Consider the following 13917-nt stretch of genomic DNA (forward strand, 5'->3'; position numbering starts at 1 on the left):
TTTTTCAGGATCTATTTTCTCACTGCAATCTAACTGTATTGTAATGGAAATTAATTGTTCAGTATCAGAAGTTATATATGTCAGAAGTGTAGCAAAATATAAAATCTTTCTTAGGATTTCTTCTAAACAATTTAAACTAAGCCTTAAGGAATTAGAATTGCTAGATTTTATCTATCACTTTTTAAATTTGTAGAAGACAGTAATAAAGACCAACCTAATAGTGTTTCCTTAATTATCGACTACTTAAATTTTTATTTTAGTGTAAGTTGTTATTTGAGCTACATTATACTTAGCTATATTATACCTAGATACATAACATTGGAAATATCTGTAATTAAATTTCATTCTCTCACTTAGCTAGGCATTTAAAGTAACTTACAATAATTTAAATAGATAACATTGAAAAGAAATGTTAAAAGCAGCTTTTGGGAATAGTGTCAATGTGTGTTTTAATCCTTTAAGGGAGGTACCAGGTACAGCTTAATACATATCTTCTTAGACTCTGACTTGTTAAGCTTAGTTCTTATGTGTTGCCTTGAAATTTACAGAAATATTTGAATTAATCATTTTAAGCTATAATTGTACGAGATGTCCTTGTTGCCTGTACTCCCCTTCCCCCTTATATGTAATTTTTAATAGATTAATTAATAAACTTTAATGTTTAGCATAGTTTTAGGTTCACAGCAGAAAACACAGAGAGGTCCCATATACCCCCTTTTGCCTCCACCACCAGACATCCACCACCAGAATGGTACATTTGTTACATACCCTGGATGAATCTACATAAATACATCATTATCGCCCAGGGTCCATGCTTTACATTGGGGTTCCTTTGGGGTGTTGTACATTCTTTGGGTTTGGACAAATATATAATGACATGTATCCCTCATGATAGTCCTGTACAGAGTAGTTTCACTGCCCTGAAAACCCTCTGTGTTCCACCCATTCATCCCCTCCTCTTCACAACCCCTGATCTTTTTACTGTCTTAATAGTTTTGCTTTTTCCGGAATGTCATATAATTGGAATCATGTATGTAGTCTTTTCAGATTGGCTTCCTTCACTTAGTAATTTGCATTTAAATTCCTCCATGTCTTTTCATGGATTGATAGCTCATTTCTTTTTAGTGCTGAATGATATTCTATTGCCTAGATGTCCCACAGTTTATCCAGTCACCTACTGAAGGGCATCTTGGTTGCTTCCAAGTTTTGGCAATGACGGATAAAATTGCTGTAACCATCCACGTGCCTGTTTTTGTGTGAACATACGTTTTCAATGCCTGTAGGTAAATACCAAGGTGTGTGATTGCAGGATCATATGGTAAAAGTATGTTCAGTTTTGTAAGAAACTGCCAAACTTTTCCAGAGTGGCTGTACCATTTTGTATCCTCGCCAGCAATGAATAAGAATCCCTGTTTTTCCACGTCTTGCCAGCATTTGGTGGTGGTGGAATTTATTTTTAAAGCTTTTATTTGTGGATTCTGCTATATGTTTTTGTAGGGGTTCAAAGCAAAACAATTATTTAAGTGATCAAAGGAGAGGTAGAAAATCTTACATTTCTTGATGATAAAATAGAGATGGAGCTAGGAGCTGCATCCTGAGAAGCTGGCAACTAGAACATTTCATTCTGAATAAGACTTGGGCTTTCCTTTAAAATGTGTCTTAACATTTTTTGAATTTCCTGACTCATTGGAAGGTATTTTCAATATATTCAAATTTCTATGAGGCAAAGCATAGGAATCCTCTTCCCCAAATACGTATTTTTTGTTAGAGAGAAATAAGAAATGCTTGTTAATATGTGGGTTGGGAAGCATAATTGAATTTACTAGGGCTTTGTCCTTTCCAATTGTTTTAAATATTTTTGCCATTTATCAAGATAAAGTGGAATAAGTGATATCTTAAAGTTCCTACTGGATTGCCATTTTCACCGCTGGATTCCAGGCTCATTGTTTACTGTTTTTGTACTAGTACCTGTAGTTAAAGCATAGGTTATAAATTTAAAAAATGATTTACAAATGAATAAAAAGATTCTCCAATCATCCCTTCCTCTCTGAATAATAGTTTTTCTGTGCGTATGTATATTAAGGTCGTGCCTGGTCCATGTGTGGGCATTTGTGGCAGCTAACACCAGGTCCTGGCCATGGTTGGGGCAGACCTGTGTTATCTCATCTGTGATCTATACAAGCCAATTGAAGTGGGTATTTATGTCCAAGAGCACGTAATTAGTGAGGCTAGGATGTGAGTCCACTCTGGAGACTGCACCTCTCTCACTGTCTCTGACCTGAACTTTATAACCCGATCAGAAACTGCACACACAGGGGCTTCGCAGGAGGAGAGGACCCGGGTCATGGATGCTGTTTGCTGATTGGCTAAACCTACACTGAATTTTCAAACACTGGAAAGCTGGTTTCAGTTTTGGTTTATGTAGTCTCGGTGTTAAATTTGCACACCAACTTTGGAGCATGATTTGGAGCTATATCATATCTCTGACCTCGTGCTCTATCGCTTTTGTCCGCGACGAGAAAATCATCCTGAATTTTTGACCAGTTTTGACAATTTATTCTCCTGCTCAGACCGTCTTAAAAAAGTATTCGGGGCTTCCCTGGCGGTCCAGTGGTTAAGGCTCCGCGCTTCCACTGCAGGGGGCGCCGGTTAGATCCCTTGTCGGGGAACTAAGATCCCTCATGGTGCGCGGCGAGGCCAAAGAAAAAGAGAGAGAAGGAAGTCCTCTCACTGAAAGATAACTGACTAACATTTAAAAATACTTTATTTGAGCCTATTATCCATTTATATTCAAATGCAAATACAGCTTTTTCGTTGTTTTTTTAAATTTTTCCACTTGATTATAATAAGCATTTTAATGAAACGGATTAGGCTAAACAGGTGTTTAAAGCGCCTGCTACGCGCTGACGCCCAACCAGCCTGAGTCTAGGAAGAGTGAAGTGCTGAGCTCCCATTTTTGCTTGAAATTACAGTCTAGGGGAGGTTTTCCCTCAATCTTTATGCAACATAAAGGAAACCTTTTTCATGTAACTGCCTGCTTCGACATTTATCCCTTTTCATAATTTGGATTTTCATGCTTTGGGTTTTCTTGAAGGTGCGTTTCTGTCTCTTCAGTTATTTGTCATCCTGGCACTTGCTGATCAGAGCCACTGGGTGGCAGCAAAAGAACATAGAAGAGTTTGTTTTGCTTTTGCATTCGCAAAAATGAAGAGAAAGCTATTTGGATTTCGTGGGTGATGAGAAAATAAAGTGATTAAAACTTGATACGTAACTAAAGCAGGTGAGACGCCAACACATCTCATCACTGGATGTATGTTATGGTAGTAACATAAAAGATTAAATGTATGCTTTATTATTACCAAAGCCATATTGTAAAGTTCTATTCCAGTTTCTTTTAGTCACAAAATATCTTTCAAAATTCCTATGCCATTACTTTTCTGTTTTTAAAAGTGAAAAATAAGAGCCAAACTAGATATTAAGAGAAACTTGTTTAGCAGGAAACTTGTGAACAGAGATTTTGAATGTCAAGGAACCGTGGAAAGGGGTCATTTTCTTGATACCCTGTTTTAAAGATCATTCTTGGAGAAAAATCCATTGAGTTTGGAGATCTCGTTCATATACAAGAATTTGTTTTTCTTTAAAAAAATTGCTTACCAAGCAGATTTAAAGTAATGAATGTCTTTGAAGATTTCATCCCATTTCTATAAAGTTAAATGGCTTTAGTTCCGAACTGAGCATACCTTACAAATGATATATAGCTCCAACTGAAAATGTGAAATGGGATTGAGGCAGTGACAAAGTAACAAACACTTGTTTTTTTATTTTATTTTATGATTTTGTACAGATATATGAAATCTGCTTAGGTGAAAATACAGCTGTCCCTTTCTCCCAAACATTTGTCAACATACTACTTTAAAAGAATCTTTTAATTTTTAGACAAAATATATTTAGTCTGTCTGAAAGCTTCAATGAGTTAGTTACATAAAATATTAACTGCAGAATGGAAAGGTTGAATTGTCCAGAAAACTGAGTATTGAGTGAAGCTAGGGTATCGTCCTGGGGCTTGTTGTCAGAGGATCATGGAAGAACAGAGCATGTGTTTCTTCCCCTGTTGAGTTTGGGACCTTCCAGTTGTGCCTGGAACTTGAACCCTTCTTGATTTTATTTCTTACTGGCACATTATCGTTGCCTTTTGATGTACGTATGATATGGATCAGGTTGACCTTATGTTACTTAACTCTTAGTGGAAATGAAGTTTTGGAAAATGGGATAGTTTTCCCCCAATAATGAAGTATATGGCCACCAGAGTCTCAATGTCTAACTTCCTTTAACAGTACTCAAGAAGTTCCAGCAGTATTTATGGGTACTGAGACCTGAAACCCCAACCTGAAACTATATCTGATAACCGTCCTGGGTTTGGACTCTGGCCATTAGTGTCTGCTGTAAACCAAAAGCAAGGAGAGAGAAATAATTCTTATTTTCACCATTCCCTCCTTTTGGAGCAATTATTTTTTTGCGGGGGGTGAAGGGGCAGAAGTGAAGCATGTGTATTGTCTTAATGCAAGACAGATCTATGTGAGATGTATTTAGTATCTTTAGAAACTACATAGAGTCACTACACTGAAAGAGTCTCAGTTGCTATTTCTATTAGTCCAGAGTATCTGGGGGCCGAGGGTTGTAAATCCTCTTGGAAACTTTCTAGGAAAGAAAGTTCTGGGGCTTCCCTGGTGGCGCAGTGGATAAGAACCCACCTGCGAATGCAGGGGACACAGGTTCGGTCCCTGGTCCAGGAAGTTCCCACATGCCGTGGAGCAACTAAGCCCGTGTGCCACAACTACTGAGCCTGTGCTCTAGAGCTCGTGAGCCACAACTACTGAAGCCCGCGTGCCTAGAGCCCGTGCTCTGCAATAGGAGAATCCACCGCAATGAGAAGCCCGCGCACCGCAACTAGAGAAAACCTACGCGCAGCAACGAAGACCCGACGCAGCCAAAAAAAAAAAAAAAAAAAAAAGTTCTACACACTTCTTCAGTAATAGTCACCTATACATCTCCCCTGTGTCTATCATTTGGCCATGTGGTTTTGATTTATTTGTAATTGCTATCAAGATAAAGGGAAATTATAAATAAATGAAACAAAGTTCGTTTTGAAAGTAAACGATGGTAAAACTAAAGGCTGAAACTAAATATAATTTGTAGCTGTCTTTATAGACCATAGAGACCTAGCTTTCGAATTTCAGGATTTATTTTGCTCGACTTATTTTTGTGGCTATTTTATTTTATTTTTTAATTAATTTATTTTTGGCTGCATTGGGTCTTCTTTGCTGTGCGTGGGCTTTCTCTAGTTGCGGCGAGCGGGGGCTACTCTTCATTGTGGTGCACGGGCTTCTCATTGCAGTGGCTTCTCTTATTGCGGAGCATGGGCTCCAGGCGCACAGGCTTCAGTAGTTGTGGCTCTCAGGCTCATTAGTTGTCGCTTGCGGGCTCTAGAGTGCAGGCTCAGTAGTTGTGGCGCATGGGCTTAGTTGCTCTGCGGCATGTGGGATCTTCCCGGACTAGGGCTCGAACCCATGTCCCCTACATTGGCAGGTGGGTTCTTAACCACTGTGCCACCAGGGAAGCCCAGCTTTGATTTTTTGATTCAGTCAATGACTGCTGACTTTGAAATAAGTCACTGAAATTATGCCTGTGCTTCTCCAGCTATAAGGTGGGTACAACCATGCCCATTTTTCACCATCAACTATACAAATTCAAATGAAAGGGAGTAGGGGCTTTGGAAGAAAATGCTACTTAAAATGTTATGTTGATAGTACTAAAATTAAGATGACTTACCTCAAAACTGGAGAAATTTAATGGAAAGTTTCTCTTCTAGTTTGTCCTTTATTTTCTTTGTTCCAAATAAGTTTTCTAAATTAATATTTGAAGAGGTCCTATTGGGAAGTTAGTGTTCTCAGACCTCCACATGTATGGTTCTTTGCCTAGAGTCTTAGGTACTCTGTTTGGATAGCTAAGGTTTTGCTACGTTGTTTGAAATCATGGGCTGACCCTTGAAGGAGTCAGGCAGTGAACAATTTCTAGCAAAGGAAAAGGTATTATATTATATGAGAAAGTGTCAACCCTTCTCTAATTTATTTGGAGAGAGAAGACCACACCACAAGAAATAGATTCCCCTGTGTTTGTTATGAGTGGGAATTGTTCCTCTTGACTCCAGAGCCGTGTCTAGACCAGTGGCTCCGAGTTCTGGCTCCACATCACTTTTGGAGTTTAAAAAAAAATCCTCAGGTTTAGGAAGAACGAATCAGACTTTCTGGGCATGGTGTCCAGGCATTGGTATTGTCTGAAGCTCCTCAAGATATGTAATGACTATCCAAGGTTGAGAAGCATTGATCTAGAGACAGGTGGGGAATAATAACAACTTTGTAAAAGCCTTAAAAAGAGAACAGCCTTCAACATCTGTTACTTTGTTCTTGCTTTTGTTATCTTATTTTTCCAAAGCGAACCTGTAACTTGAAAACAAACAAACAACATATAATGAAGATGTGCTCAGAGTCAGACAGCGAAACTTGTCAGCTAACCATGGGCCTTCCTGGGACAATTCTAACTTGGCTGTACTGCTGTGAGGGAAGGGGTCATTCCTTCCAGCCTATCTACTCACTCTGCCATTAAAAGGAACTTAAAACTGAACATGAAATTCATCTGAGCCATCTCAGATACTGCTGAAATTCTTAGATATTGACACAGAATGAAAGAAATATTTTCCCCAAGTTGAGCAAGAACCCGTACAAAAATTATAAGAAATTAGCAGTTTCTCTGTTTTGCCTGGAATAAATTAAAAAAAGAAAGAAAAAATAAATCTCACTACTTGAAGCATTCAAATAATGATGTAAAATCATTTACATATACATATAAACAAAAATCACATGCAGGAGACATCAGTTGTAGGATCACAGTTCTTGATTTCATTGTGTGGTATAAAGAAGATCCACCTGGGGGATAGACATAGATTCCGGACCTGAGTTGTTCCTGGCTGGGACCTTAAACGTTTCTTTTATTCTCACTCAACTTTAATTTCCTCACTTATAAAAGGGGGTTGCAGTCGTGATTCTGGAAAGCCAGAGACTTTATCTACTACTTCCACGATCCTTATTGACTTCTCAAATTAACCCTGCTTGTAGAGATTTGAAGTTCCAATTAGCTGTAGACTTGCTTTAGAAAAATTCTAACCACAGGTGATCATTTTTTTTATTAGTTTCTGCTTTATAACAAAGTGAATCAGTCATACATATACATCTGTTCCCACATCCCTTCCCTCATGCATCTCCCTCCCTCCAACCCTCCCCATCCCACCCCTCCAGGCGGTCACAAAGCACCGAGCTGAACTCCCTGTGCTCTGCGGCTGCTTCCCACTATCTACCTACCTTACGTTTGGTAGTGATCATTTTTGCTGGGTGAGTAGAAAAGAATGTTGATGTCATTTACTATCAATTGCATTTGTCCCTTTTTATGAGGAAGATAATACCGACATCAGATTAAATTTCAAGGCTGTCTTAGGAAGACACATTACACCGAGAACTGGGAGATATTCTTTTCACTGATTACGTTACAGACAGTAATGTTTAACATGACGCGTAAATCAGCAAAGGACAGGAGCAAGAATCTGACATGTTTTAAAAAGGAACCTAGCAGTATACTTATGTGTTTGACATATACTTATGTGTTTGACATAACAAATATTTGTTAAAATGTGAATGAATTTGAGAGATTGAAAAGCAATTTCTGTCTCAAATGCTAATCTGAAGAGATTCTAAAAATTAGTGATTTTTGGTCATAATTTATGGTTTTGATTTAAATTGGATTTTCTGAAATGGTTAAAGTTTGAGTACAGTAAAGTTAGAAAACATCATGAGACAAGAATGACAATTTTTAATTCGATAATGCTTGGGTTAACATACTTAGGCAATCATTTCGAAAAGTCCACGAAAGTTGCAGCAAGCTTTGAAATATCTTTAACTCATTTTGTTAAAACTGTAATCTCAATGAACAAGTCTAAGGAAGCTTTTCCTTTTCGTGATCTCTAAGGAAGTCTAAGGGATACTTCTAGTTATTCCTATGGTTACATCAACTCTGATAAGCTTTGTGACTCTGAAGCACAGTTTTGTTAAGATGTTGAAGAAAATGGAAGTCACATTAACATTCTGACATAACCTACACCTTAAACTTGTACAGGGCTGTATGTCAATTATATCTCAATAAAACTGAAAGAAAAAGTATTCTGATATAACCATTTGTTTAAATTAATACTTTTAAAAAGACATTAATTTGGTCAAATGAGTATTTGGTTACTCTGGATTAAATAATTATAAATTGATGAACTGCTTGGGAATAGAAGGAATTAGGTAGCTTTTTGTTTTCCTAGCTCCTCTCATTTAAGATTGAAAACAAAGGATGAAATCAGGTTTAAGTATATTCTGCTTTTATGTCTTTTCATTTAATTAAATTAATTAATTTATTCAGGCCATGCTGCATAGGTTTTGGGATCTTAGTTTCCCGACCAGGGATTGAACCCTCGCCCTCAGCATTGAACCCTCACCCTCAGCATTGAAAATGCAGAGACCTAACCACTGGACCGCCAGGGAATTCCCTCTTATTCCTTTAATAATGATAGACAGAGTAACTTAGACTGACTCTCCTGAGCCAATAATCTAAGCTTGTACCTCAAGAAGTTAGAAGAAAATATCAAATTTTATCTAGAGAAGGAGAAAAAGAAGAAATAGTAAAGATTAGAAATCTATGAAATAAGAAATAAATGTATAATAAAGAAAATCAATGAAATGAAAATTAGTAAACTCTTTAGCAATACAGACCCAGAAAAAATTAGGTAAGGTGCAGACAACCAATGCTAGGAATAGAAAAGGGGATATTACCATAGATCATCTCAATAGATGCAAAATAAGCATTTGATGAAATTCAGCATCCATTCATGATAAAATCTCTGGGTAAACTAGGAGTAGATAGAAACTTTTCTGGTCCATTAAAAGGTAACTACAGAAAGCCTGCAGCATAGAGACACAGATGTAGAGAACAAACGTATGAACACCAAGGGGGGAAAATGGCAGGGGTGGGTGGGTGGGTGGTGGTGGGATGAACTGGGAGACTGGGATTGACATATATACACTAATATGTATAAAGTGGATAACTAGTAAGACCTTCTGTATAAAAAAATAAATAAAATAAAATTCAAAAATTCAGAAGAAAACAAAAAAGCATGCAGCAACCACCATACTCCCCTTTGAGTCTGGGAACAAGGTAAGAAAAAAGTAAAAGTTGTAGGACTGAAAAATAAGAAATAAAATGGCCTTTATTTGAAGATAGGATTACGTACATAGAAAATTTAGAAGAATCTACAAATAAATTATTATAATTCATAAATCAGTTAAGAATACTAATTATCCAGGAATAAATGCAAAAAGCTTAGCCCAAGGCCTCTGTTAATAGATTGAATGTTTGTGTACCCCCAAAATTCATATGTGGAAACCTTAACCCCCAGTGTGGCTGTATTTGGAGATGGGGCCTCTAAGGAAGTAACTAAGGTTAAATAAAATCAAGAGTGGGGCCCCAATCTGGTAGGATTAGTGTCCTTATAAGAAGAGACTCAAGAGGGCTCTCTTGCTCTCTCTGCTCATTCTCAGAGGAAAGACCATGTGAAGACAAAGTGGACATCTGCAACCCAGGAAGTGACCCTCACCTGGAACTGAATCAGCTGACACCTTAGTCTTGGACTTTGAGCCTCCAGAACTGTGAGAAAGTAAATTTCTGTTGTTAAGCCACCCAGCTTGTGGTATTTTGTTATGGCAGCCCACACTGACTAATACAGACTCTACAGAAAACTATAAAAAATTATTGAGAGCCATTAGGGTAGACCTAAATAAATGGAGTTGTATAGCATGGATTGGAGGATAATCATTTTCTTCCAAGTGATCTGCAAAAGTACTTCTCAAACTTTACTGTATACACAAATTTTACGAAGGGATCTTGTTCATGTGGTTTCTGATTCAGGAGATCTTGTGCATGGCCTGAGATTCCCCATTTTTAGCAAGCTGGCAGGTGACATTGATGCTCCTGGTCTTTGAGCCACACCTTGGCTACTAAAGGTGTCCAGATTCAATGAAATCCCACTCAGTGCCCTAGTACCCTCACCCCTTCCCTCCCTCCACCTCTCTCTCTTTCTGTAATATTAACTAGTGGTGTAACTTCCATGATTCACATCACATGGTCAGTTGCATTTCCTCAAATCCCCCTCCTCCCTCCTGCAATGGATTATTCTGGAGTAAAATTAGACATTATATCATTTTATCAGTAAATACTTCAGTATGAATCTTTTTAAAGCATTAGTACAATGCAGTTATCACATCTAAAAAAACTGACACTACTTAAAAAAAGTAATCAAATATGTAGAACGTTTCCAACTCTCACCTCTTGTTTTCTTACAATTATTTATTAAGAAAGTTAATGTAGTTTCTCTTTTCCTCCATGATATGGTTTGATATGTACCTCCACCTCCTCCATTACCCATAAAATGATAAGAGACCTATAGATGAGGCTTGATGAGATCTGGCTTTTTTTTTTTTTTTTTTTTAATTAATTAGTTAATTTTATTTTTGGCTGTGTTGGGTCTTCATTTCTGTGCAAGGGCTTTCTCTAGTTGTGGCAAGCGGGGGCCACTCTTCATCGCAGTGCGCGGGCCTCTCACTGTTGCGGCCTCTCTTGTTGTGGAGCACAGGCTCCGGATGCGCAGGCTCAGTGGCCATGGCTCACGGGCCCAGCCGCTCCGTGGCATGTGGGATCCTCCCAGACCAGGGCTCGAACCCGTGTCCCCTGCATTAGCAGGCAGATTCTCAACCACTGCGCCACCAGGGAAGCCCAGATCTGGCTTTTGTTTTTTTTCTTTTTCCAAGAATACTTCGGAGGTGGTGGTGTATACTTCCCATGGCACTTAAGAGAAGGCACATAACATCTGTTTCTGTTTTTCATGACATTAAGATTGATCAGCTTTTCACCTACTGGTTTTAGCAGCCATTGGTGGTATCTGCCCATGTCCATTATTTCATTAGGGGTTGCAAAATGATGATATTCCAATTTCATCATTTCTTATTTATTTAGGTGGAATTCTTCTCCTAAAGAAGAATTTTCCCTCTCCATCTATTGTTACCCAGAGGTATAGTTCATATAGGAAAGGCGGAATAAATACTTGATTCTTTTCCTTTGTTTGCCAGTCTTCAGAATAATGATTTGAGTCTCTGGCACTCTTAAAAGGCCACTAATTTTTTTAAAAAGTATTGTTATCAACTCCAGATTTCCCACTTTCACTGTGTTTCAATTTTTGGTAGATATCATTCTTTTCAAGGTTTCATTTTCCATCTGTGGTCAGTGGGAGCCTTTTCAAGTTGTCTGCTGCATACTTTTGACACAACCCCAATGAGTCTGCAGCTTCAGCCCCGTTCACTGCTTAGCATTTATATCCTTTTCTGACCTACAGAGATTTTTATCTGGTTTTTGAGCCCAAGTTTGGATTTTTGTCTTTTTGTCTTTATACTTTATCATTGCTTTCTCTATGAAAGAGTGGTGAATCACTGCACCAGCTTGAGTGAAAAGTGAAAAGAATTTTTGAAATGATCATCCATTTGTAAGATACCCTAAACAATAAAAATTGAAATTTCAGTGCATGATGACGTAAGACGAAAGTTTCATGATCATGAGACACATGTAGGGAGATGAAAGGTCCAGAAGGGGTCAAGCTGAAGATGTGTGGTCTTGACCACAGGGTAGAGGAAGGGGATGTCAGAACTCCATGTTCACTGTGTACATTTCGCCACAGGTCAGCCATAGGAAAATGTTGATCATTCTCATTCTAGAATGTGAATTAGCCACTCTCAGCAAGTTATTTTGCCTTAAGTTTTAGCTCAAAGGACTCTTCCAGGTAATGTTTATCCACAGATTCTTGGATGGGGTGACCTACATACCTGATGTAGAGAATAAGCACAAGCAGGTAGAATGCCCTCCCAAAGAGCTGTCTTATGAGGTGTATTTTTGTTGGACTGGGCTTTTCCTCTACAATGACATATCCAATATTTTAAGTTCTCAAATTGATACTGTAGAAATAATCTGTTCATTTTCTATTTTTAAAGAATCCCCTTTTTAAATTTACATTAATTTTTGAATAGTTAATATTTCAAAAGGATGCGTGTTTCTCGTTAAAATGATTTTTTCTGTGCTGAATGAAACTGTCTGAAATATGTTTATTAATTTAAAAAGACAAATGTGTGTGTGTGTTTATTGTTTTGGGTTTCAATGCTATCATCCTTATCTGGAATCACAAAAATCTCTGCCCTTTCTCCTTCCCAGATGTTCATGATTAACCTTTTAAATTGGAGCTAAGTAGCGAAAAAACAAATATATACATCAATAAATAATTATTATTTTCTGAGATACTCTTGAAATCTGAAAAGTTTCTTTAAATTTACTTTAAATTATTCTTAAGTTTAGAATAATTGAGCACCTTCTTCTGGTAGGAAAGATGCTAAAATTAATCCTAGGCTGATATTGCATTTTTCTGAGGAGTATTATAATTTAAATTAATTCACTAATGCAGTTGAAACAAGTTCAGTTTCTTTTATATATATTACTTGAGTGGAGGTTCAGACTATTGGCATTAAAAAGTAATGTGAAAAAAAGGTAACAAATAAAGTATTTGATGGTTGATAAGGCCTAGACTTCTTAGTTATGTTGTGTATGAATCCACAAACACCAGATTTTGGAAAGTGAGGTCTCACTAAATGGACTGGGTGGTTTTAATGTTCCAGTGTTGACAGAAATCAGTTAATTTCCCCATAACATTCTTGTTTCTGCTAGAGTTACTTTGCTGATAGTTTGTTGTAAATTTAAACTTAGGTACTTTTTATAAGTCTTTGGATTTTCAAATTTTGTAGACAGGCGATCCAAAGCCAGGCGTGAAGTTTAGGAAACCAGGACCTCTGCCTTGACTTCCTCCTTCTGTCACCTCCAGGAGCTTGCTGAAGGCACTAGGAATATGACTGAGAAGGCCCTCTGATTCGGAGCTTAGTGGCACATGAGATGACAGATCTAAAATGACCGTGCTACCAACACCACAAGGTGGGTCACCTCTTTCATGTTGGGTACAATATGCTTCTGAATTGTCTTGTTCTTAGTTTTGAATTGGACAGTTTAATTGCTTGCAAGAGCTACATTTTATCCCATCTTTTAAATGCTCTTTGCATTTCCCTCTGGTATTTTTAGTTATATGTATTTTATTCTTGTTACTAATGTAATAAATGTAAATATTCAACATGAGAGAAATACAATGTAAAAAATGAACGCATTCAGCAATCTCATTGTAGCAGATGCTGTTGGTGGCCCCATCCACAACCACTCACACTTGTCAGTTTCATACACTTGTCAGTTTCATGCATCACTACCAACACCAGAAAGTTCTTGCCTGCGGACTTTACTTGAGGGCCCGCTCTACCTGTGTTTGGGATGGTTGGAAGTGCTGGGGAATGAGTAACCCTTGGGATCCCTCGACCAGTGACTGACAGGTTGCGTGAGTAAATATCTCAGCCTCCTTGCCTCTTGGTTGGGATAACTGAAGATAATTAATGTTCTGCGGTCTCTCCCGGCATTCCCTGTTAGAATTAAGCTGAAGTTGCCCATAGTAGCAACTTGCTTGAAAACACACTTTGTAATGGCTTCCTTCCTTTCCTGGTATTACCTCTCCACTCCCCTACTGAGGTTTCCAGGGATCACTTCCCAAATGAACCACTTGTACTTGTTCCTTCTGGGAGGACCTAACCTAAGTTACCCATCATCCAAGGATGACACCATGGCTTTAAATTCTCACTCTTC

This window comes from Hyperoodon ampullatus (genome assembly GCF_949752795.1).
Source record: "Hyperoodon ampullatus genome assembly, chromosome: 15".
Lineage (NCBI taxonomy): Eukaryota > Metazoa > Chordata > Mammalia > Artiodactyla > Ziphiidae > Hyperoodon > Hyperoodon ampullatus.